General features: G+C 36.8%; 1 long non-coding RNA gene across 1 annotated transcript in view; it reads left to right on the plus strand.

Annotated features, from left to right (window-relative positions):
* Positions 1-7,890, plus strand: part of LOC114054668 — a 21,380-nt gene extending 13,490 nt beyond the window's left edge. The window contains exons 3-4 of the long non-coding RNA XR_003570543.1: positions 2,129-2,206; positions 6,209-7,890. This is a non-coding gene — a long non-coding RNA (uncharacterized LOC114054668). The remainder of the gene's footprint in view (positions 1-2,128; positions 2,207-6,208) is intronic.
* The last annotated feature ends 532 nt before the right edge of the window (positions 7,891-8,422 follow it).

The following is an 8,422-nucleotide window of genomic DNA, read 5'->3' on the forward strand; positions in this document are numbered from 1 at the left end:
ATTTCAGAATCTTCGTCCACCTAGCCAGGAGCCAAACCATGATTGTCTTTCAGCATTGCTCCCAAGTCAGGCTTAAAGTTCTTTGGCTGTGCATTCACAACTTTGGTACACTCATAGCAGAACAGTTACTGCATGTGGAATATGTCCATGTGATTATTGTCTACCAATATGGGCCACAGTAGTTGTTTTGAAGAAATATGAAGAAAATAGGACATTATGGATTTTTTTCTTTACAGAAAATTACTGTGAGAGGTAGCCAAGGGATTTTGTAGGGTACTTGGGTTGTGGTGTTAGGTTTTGGTGCTTGGTTTTTCTAACCCTGGAACATAGTTATGTGTTTATCTTACAATTTACAGCTTTTCATTCCTGTCCTATTCCCACCCTCAAACTGTAGTTCCTCTAAGTTTTTATTAATTTAAGTTGAGGATTTTTATTTTGTCATTTGACTTCAAGTGCTCGTTTTATTCCTATTAAATTATTAACAGGGATAACATGGCCTATAGGCTGATCTAAATACATCTCAGGCTCCATGGAAAATATAGAAGGTCATATCCATCATAATAACTAATGCTGTATTCTCATGTTTATTCTGCCCTCCTATATACTTTTTTGTATATTTTGCTGGTTTGAACAGGCATGTCCTGTGGTAGAGCTGAACTCCTATTGCTACTTCCCACCGTGAGTTTTCACACAAAAATTACCACTACACAATAAAACCAAGACATATTTGCAGAATGGGTATTCAGCCATTATAAAGAGCAACAGGAGAACTCAGAGGTTACCTTGTGTCTTTTGTTCAAGTGTTTCAAATATTCAGTGTGAATATTACCTGGTGAATTCACAGAGTGCCCAGTCCTATGTATTAATTATTTTATGTCAGACATACCCAGAGAGCTTAACTGGCTTGTCTGAAATCTAAGGTATGAAATCAAATCTGTTGCTTTAATCGGGAGAAAGCACTGTGGTTTGTACTGCAGAAAATCATGGGAGAATATCTGAAAGCAGGTATTATCTTGGGCTCTGTGTTTTAAATTTCCCACCTCTGTTTCCTGCCTTACAGTAGGGTTTAGCACTTTCCATTGGAAACATGATTTAAATAATCTTCTGATTAATTCTCCAAGCTACAACTAGTCCAGTTGTGCCAGCTTATAGTGAACATGCATCTCCATAGACATAAAATCATTCCTCCTGTTTCATTATATGTACAGCAGTAAGCAGGTGAGTAAAACTGGTCCATCCACCAGTTATTTAAGTGACAATACAAGTTTTGGTTCCCAAAGTGCAAACAAGTTTGAATGGTGTAATTTGTAATAGCCAGCTCAAAACATTGACAGTTTCCAATCCAGGTATTGCACAGAAAGAGTTCAATTCACCAAACACCAAATACCTACGAGGCAGAACAAGGAGGAAAAAAAAATTCAAGAGCTTCAGTACTGTATGTAACTTGTAGCTGATGACTTCAGTGTTTCATGAGACCAAGATGAAGGATGTTCTGATTCATCCTGAAGTTGTATCCTGAAGCTCTTCCTCCTGAGGTGCATTAGCTTAGCATTTATTCACTCTAATCTTCCGCTGTAGTCAGTAGACAGCTTTGGATCTTACCCATTTTCCATTCAAAAAGTTTTCTATAGACATTAAATCTTGCTCCCATCTATTTTATTGTACATATATTATAATTTTTTGGATTTTTTTTAAATGCAAAATACAGGGTGCTAACATAAAGTTATAGCTCCTTGAATGATCTTAGAAAGTTCTGGTTCACAGTTCATTGTAAAGGCATTATCAAAGGTATGTTGCTTTTGTCTGCTGCAGTCATCAACAGCAGACAAAAGATATTTTAAAGATATTTTAAAAATTCCATCCAATGCACTTTTCTCTTTTTTTTTCCCAAACATCCTGTTGAATGCAGATTGCCATAAACAATAGAGCTGTAATGCTCTAGGGACAGATGTTGTCATGGCTACAAAAAATATGTACTAAGTGTTAAACACAGCTAAGTCTCTGGGCCAAGCTCAACTGACATTAAACTTGGTTTTAGTAATGTGATCTGTCATATGAACACAACTTCACTGCATTTAATGAATTTCTGTTTGTTAGTAAGATCTTGTATATATTTATGTCACTACAGGTTTATCAACCAAGGTCAATGACTTGGGTAAGCCAGAAAATCTTTCCAACCAGCGGAGGGGATGGGGGATTTCCAAAGGTAAAGTTATCTATGTAATTTCTTTCATATGACAAACAGTTTACTAAGTTGAAAGTTTTCTGAAAAAAAACTAAATTGCAACTTCAATGGATTTTATTTTGTGACTGCTTTGAGAAAGTAGCCAGCTCTCATGATTTCATCATGAGTCTTATGTTACTCTGTTTTTCTTAAAGCCTTGGCTCATTGTTCCAGGCAGTTAACTGAAGATTTCAGCTTTCATTTTAAAATTATGTTTTTAGCCTTCAGGCTTGCAGAAGACATGGTCTTGTGCTGGCTACACACCAGAAGGAAAACACACTGATTTTCAAGAGCTCATATTTCTTAAGCCTGTCTCATGATTTTACAAGCTTGATATCTGAGTTTTGAATGCTTAATTTTTGCAATTCTCTCTCAGCAATGCAGATGAAAATGTCAGTGATAATGCAGGAGGAGGAACCAGGTGGTGTTGTTTATCTTTTGTTAAATTTTTTGCTTGTGCTATACCTGGCTTAAGTAATAAGCATACATGGCATGGCAGGTTTCATCTGAATTTGACAAGGGGCACCCTAACATAAAGGCAGAAGATGTGGCTTGTCACATCTTTAGATGTGACAGGATTCATAGGCTTTTATTCTGTTACCATTCTTGGCTTCATAAATGTGAAACTGGATATGAAATCTGTGTAGCAAAAGTATGTACATGTTCATATTTTCATTACTGACTCAAGATCTGTGAGGTGGGAAAAAAAAGAAGCAAGTAAGTAAAGGAGAGATCACATGGAAAATTGAAGACAGCACATGGAAAATTGTTTTGATTAAGTTTCAGTTATTAGCTAGACTCCAGCTCCCTGTTAACAAAACTCTGCTATTATTCCATCTGTATAATACTGTACTTTCCACATTTTTTCTCTGTAAAGGAACTTCTAAAATTTATAGCCAGGCTATTTGCAGTCTGTTATTTTCGGGCTCATGTGCCAGCATGCCAGTCTTCGAACTAACATAAATGGCAGTACTGCCACTTTTAACAGTCACAGTATTCCAAAAGTTCAGTGGAATAGGCTGATAGCAATGCCAGAGTATGTGCTATATATGGTCATTCTTGCACCAAGTGAATTTGCTAACTTTGTGAATTGACTGTGTGCTAACTAGAGGGGTTTTATTCAAAATTTCAAATTAGCAGCTTTAGTGAGTTGTCATTCATCATTAACCAAATTTACTCCTGAAACACAGCGATGAAGCTGTGAATTATGTGCAGCATAGTTATAGCAATGCTGCGTTATATAGGATTTATATATAGCTGTGGGTTTATGCTGTACATAGCTTAAAGTAAAAGTTTATTCAAATGGATAGCAGTTTCTCAACTATTCAAAATGTATTATACACTTTTTCCCCCTTTATAATTATTGGATTCTTGCTTTTTAAATACAATGTGGGTTTTATCTAGCTCTTATGTAATTCTTCAAAAGATATTTGGCATATGCTTTTATAGAGACCAGCTTTTAGAACCAGCTCCAAATTTCATTTCACAACTGACCTTCAAAGCAACTTGAATACAGTTGCACACAAGCCAGCTTCCAGCAGAGTATCAACTTTAACAGAATCTGTGTGTCTTTGGAAATTTTTTTTCATCTATCCTGTAAAATTAATTAGGATAAATTACTGAAGAAAACTGTAGAAATTTTTCAGTCCTCCAGCTGAGCAGTTTTATCCACTCAATGCTAAAAGGCCTAAACTGCTAAAAGAATAAAGTAAAATTATTAGATTTTTAAAAAACTATTATTTGAAATAAAATTGTTGATGTTCTGGTTTGTTTTTTGGTTGGCTTTTGGTTTTGTTGTTGGGGTTTTGTTTTGTTTTGTTTTGTTTTTGTTTTGTTTTTTTTTTTTTTTCCTTTTCATGCAACCAACAAGTATAGAATGATGCAGTTCTTGAAGACAATTTATTTCCAGACCTAAGGGGGTCACATGGTATTTTTTATCTCATGATTGTATGGCAGAATTTCAGGACTGAGATTGTTTTCACAGCTGAAAAGGAACTGCCCAACACAATGCTTTTGGAAATTTGCCCAGACCTTTGGTCTGTGTGGTGTGCCTGTTTGCATCTGTAAGTTTCTAGTTTTCTTCTCACATCCTGTAAGTGATACACAAGGAGCAAATTTATTAAAAAAAAAAAAAAAAAAAAGGTAAAAATATTATCATGAGGATAATACGTGAGAATGCACGTTTGTGAAGTCATTAAAATTTAAATGATATTTTCTCCTTTTGAAATTCTTACAAAATCCCCAGTTTGGTTTCAGCAAAGATATAATTCTACTCCTACTTCTTTCCCTGGCTTTCTGCATATGTACTGACCAAATTCTGCTCTTTTTGTCCATTTCTGGATGCCCCAAAGGAACAAGTCACCAAGAGCAAGGGTCTTTGCTCTGTGTTCAACCTGAAAACTGCTCCTGACTGTGTGCAGTGCAGAATCCCATGAGAATTTCTTTTACCTAAATGCAGAATTTATCTTATAAACTGTGATAAAGGCAGTGGGAGATTCATGGGGTGACTGAATTCTCAGCACAATAAATGTAGCAAGTATGGACATCCCAGCAAAAATTCTGGCTTTGAAGAGCCAGGAAAGGAAAACTGCTGAAAATTGCACTTTATTGGTAGTTGTGGGACTTTCTAATTATAAATTTACAACTCTCAGATCAGAAAAAAAATGAAGCTGAAGAAGACAATTTCTTAAACAAAGAGAAGAATTCTGATTATGTCACAGACATGTCCAAAGCCATATGAGCAATAAAACACCTTTACAATTCTAATCTCTTAAACACAAAACCCACAGATTGATTTTTTCATACTTAGAATATACTATCAACTAAACAAATTCTTTTTGTTTTAGATCTCATAGTGGCATAACATCAGCAAAGTACTTTAGTCACATACTTAGCTTTTAGGCTTCATTCTAAGGCTTAAATTGAAATATATATTTAAATGCTTGGCTGAATCGGCACAATTAATGAATGTATTGTTAAAAAAGGTCTGTCTGAGGCAGCTGTCTTATATGGCCCACCATCAGCTTACTTGTCCAGAACAAGAAACACATTACAGTGTCTTTAGTGTGCTCTTTTCAATGGATTAATATAGGGAGGTGACTTATTAGTATATGTTAGCCGCTTAAGCAGCAAGGTTTTTAAAGACGAGAGGTCTAAGCTGTAAAAAGTTCACTTAATATTAAGATGGTCTTTCATAAATTAGATACACTTTTATTTTGGAGGCCAAGTGGATCCATAAAAGGGAACTTGGAGCTTAAAAAAGACAAGCAAACAAATTATTTCATTGGTAGATAATGCCATTAACATTAGAGTTTTGATTACTCAGGTTGGCACTGAGCTATATTTCCAAAGGGGCTTGGTGCCTGCCATCTGTTGATTCATGGCCCTGAGTTTTGCATTTACAGCACTGAGACCCTGTGTCTGCCTTCTGTGCTTCACATGTGCAGAACAGGTAATTCCTAGTTTCGAGCTACAGTTGTGTGCCAGAACTCCTGCACCCACAGCACCTGCTGGTGCAGGTTTAGACCTAAGCTGATATGAAGGGCACAGAAATGGCTTGGTTGGGCAAAAGTGAGAAAAGTAATTCTGAGGAGTAGTGTAAGGATGACCTGCAATATGGGGTTGTCACTCCATAGCTTCTTTCCCTGTGACTTTTCTTGGATGGCTGAGGCCTCCCCAGCTGCAACAGATGTCCAGATTCCCTAGTTCAACAGTGAAGGGTAGTTGCTGGCTCAGCCCTTGCATTTTGGCTAGGATGCACTCATTCATCCTCAAGTGACCTGTTTTTCTCAGATGGTGCAAGAATTGCCTGGTTTTCAAGCAATCCTTTGCTCTCTGTAGCATCAGTATGTATAGGTGATTCAGTCATGTTTGGTAGATGTTTAATTCTCAGCTAAAGCTGGGGAAGTATGTAAACCTTAGTGTGGGAGAAGGGAGGACTCCACCAAACAGACTTCTGCTAATACCAGTTTTTCATCTCCACAGGGAAATCTCCCCATCTCGAAGGAAGTGAATCGCAAGAAAAGTGAGGCGGAAGGGGAGTGCCTGGTTCCAGAAAATGGCTATGGACGCCACTTCACCAAAATCAATTACCTCTACTCTTATTAAACATTATTTCTCCATTCGTATTACATATGGTGTATGGGTTTGATGAGATCATGATGTCATATCTTGGGGATTGTTTCTGTGTAAATCATCAAGTGTAAGAAGAAACTATGGGACTCTGAGCCTTGCTTTAGAGAATAACAGCGGACAAATGTGTACCATAAAAACTAGTTTTTAACATTCTAACTCAAGCGAAAGCTCTCAGAATTTCACACTGTGAATCCATGTTTACAAACATTACAGGTGGGCCCTCAGGCCTGGTTCTACCACAACAATGTCTTCCACTACTCAAACTCCACAGCTCACATGAAACTGGTTAACAGCTCTTTCCATTTCCATCAACCTGAACTGCTTCTTGCAGAGGCTGAGAGTCCCCCTTTTTTTCATTTAGATGTAACAAGCCTAGTAGTTTATTTTCATCGATTGTCTGTATATCTCTATATTTTATCCATGTACTCTTTTGATGTATAGAAGTAGTATGAAACTCATGGTTTCCTTGTGGTAAGTGATTGTGATGCTGCCACGGGATTTGAGACACTGATGAATGGTGCTATTTTGGACTTTAAATATGCTCCTTGGCAAGGTAGCTCTGATGGAGTTATTTTTTATTTCCATGTTCTGAGAAGGTGTTGGTACTTTGTTTTTCTGAATGTTGTTCTTTAGACTGGACTGACTTGTTTACTTGTGTCTTCAGTGTGGCTTTCTTATTCAGTGCTGTAGGTGAGTAACTACTTATAGCGTACAAGTGAGGAACTGATTCCCTATCAGTGTCCACTCACAAACATGCAGTAACAGTGGGAGCAATCACAAAAGTGTAATTTACATAGAATCTCCTTTCTGACTCCTGTCCACCTTATGGAGAAAGATGAGCAATAATTTTCCACCAACTTCTCAAAATCTCTTGATTTTTGTCTTTTTTTCTTACAAGCCTTTTTAAAAGAAGGGACAAGTTTTAATGTCCTCTTCAAATCCATAAAATAGGGGATATAGTAAGAAAAATACAGCAAATTTCTGGGAGGAGAAGTCCTAAAGGGGAAAGAATACATTTCCACAGTCCTGCCAACATGTGGACTTTACATTTTTGTTCTTGCTCCCAGACTACTATCAATACAAAATAACACAAACCACAAAACTAAGCAGTACCATCTACTCATGGAGTGTTGTTGTGTTAGACACAGTCTGAAAGCCCACCTTAATTTTTTATATAATTCTGTCTTTTAGCTCTTCCTTTTACAGGGCAGGCCTTGTTCTGAACTGTCTTAGCTTCTGACTGTTAAATACCAATGCATGCACTGCACTTCCTAGATTTCTTTCCTTTTCCCCACCTTCTGTATCCCTTTCTTTGTACCTTTTATTTTCCAGTAGATTAGATACGTCTATTGTGCTGTATATAGAGCAAGAAGTAATATTCAGCAGTCGTGGCATTTATGTATAGTTGCAGTTGTGTACTGCTGAAAATGCAGGCTTTTGTAACAATGTGATCTTTAATAATGCACTATAAGTACCCAATGTATTTTAGCTATTTTAGTAGGATTTGTTCAATAAATATGCAAGCTGTAAGGATAGCTGTGATGTCTTTGTTTCCTTATTACAATAAAGGGAGGGCTCCTTTTCTGACGATTTGCACCAGTTCTTCACCTGCCTTCTGAGGTTTGTTTCAGGAACATGTGGTGAAGTAAAAGGTGATTTGTTTTGTAGCTATTCTAAGTAGTAGCTATTAAGATAGCCTGAATGCCAGACCTGGACCTGGGAAATGATATCTTGCTGGACAGTGGTAGTCATATACTTTGTCTTCAAGACTGTGGAGAGGTTGGGTCAGATGTGACACTTGATGCCATTTTTAGTAATCCTAGGAAAACACTGTGGGGCTGTGTGTGGCAAACACAATATGTTTAATTTTCCACCTCTCATAAACTGAATTAAAAGGTAATTTTCCTAGTGTATGTGATACAGTTTAAAATAATGTTGATACAGCCCTCTCTTAAAAATATTTTTATCAGTAGAAAAGTAACACATTCGTTTCTAAGGTTTAGAACATATAATAGTTTCATTATAGTGTAGAAAACAGATACAGTGGCATTTAAAAGAAAAACA

Source organism: Empidonax traillii, unplaced genomic scaffold, assembly GCF_003031625.1.
Source record: "Empidonax traillii isolate 1590-97213 ecotype Southwest subspecies unplaced genomic scaffold, ASM303162v1 scaffold37:size1818073, whole genome shotgun sequence".
NCBI lineage: Eukaryota > Metazoa > Chordata > Aves > Passeriformes > Tyrannidae > Empidonax > Empidonax traillii.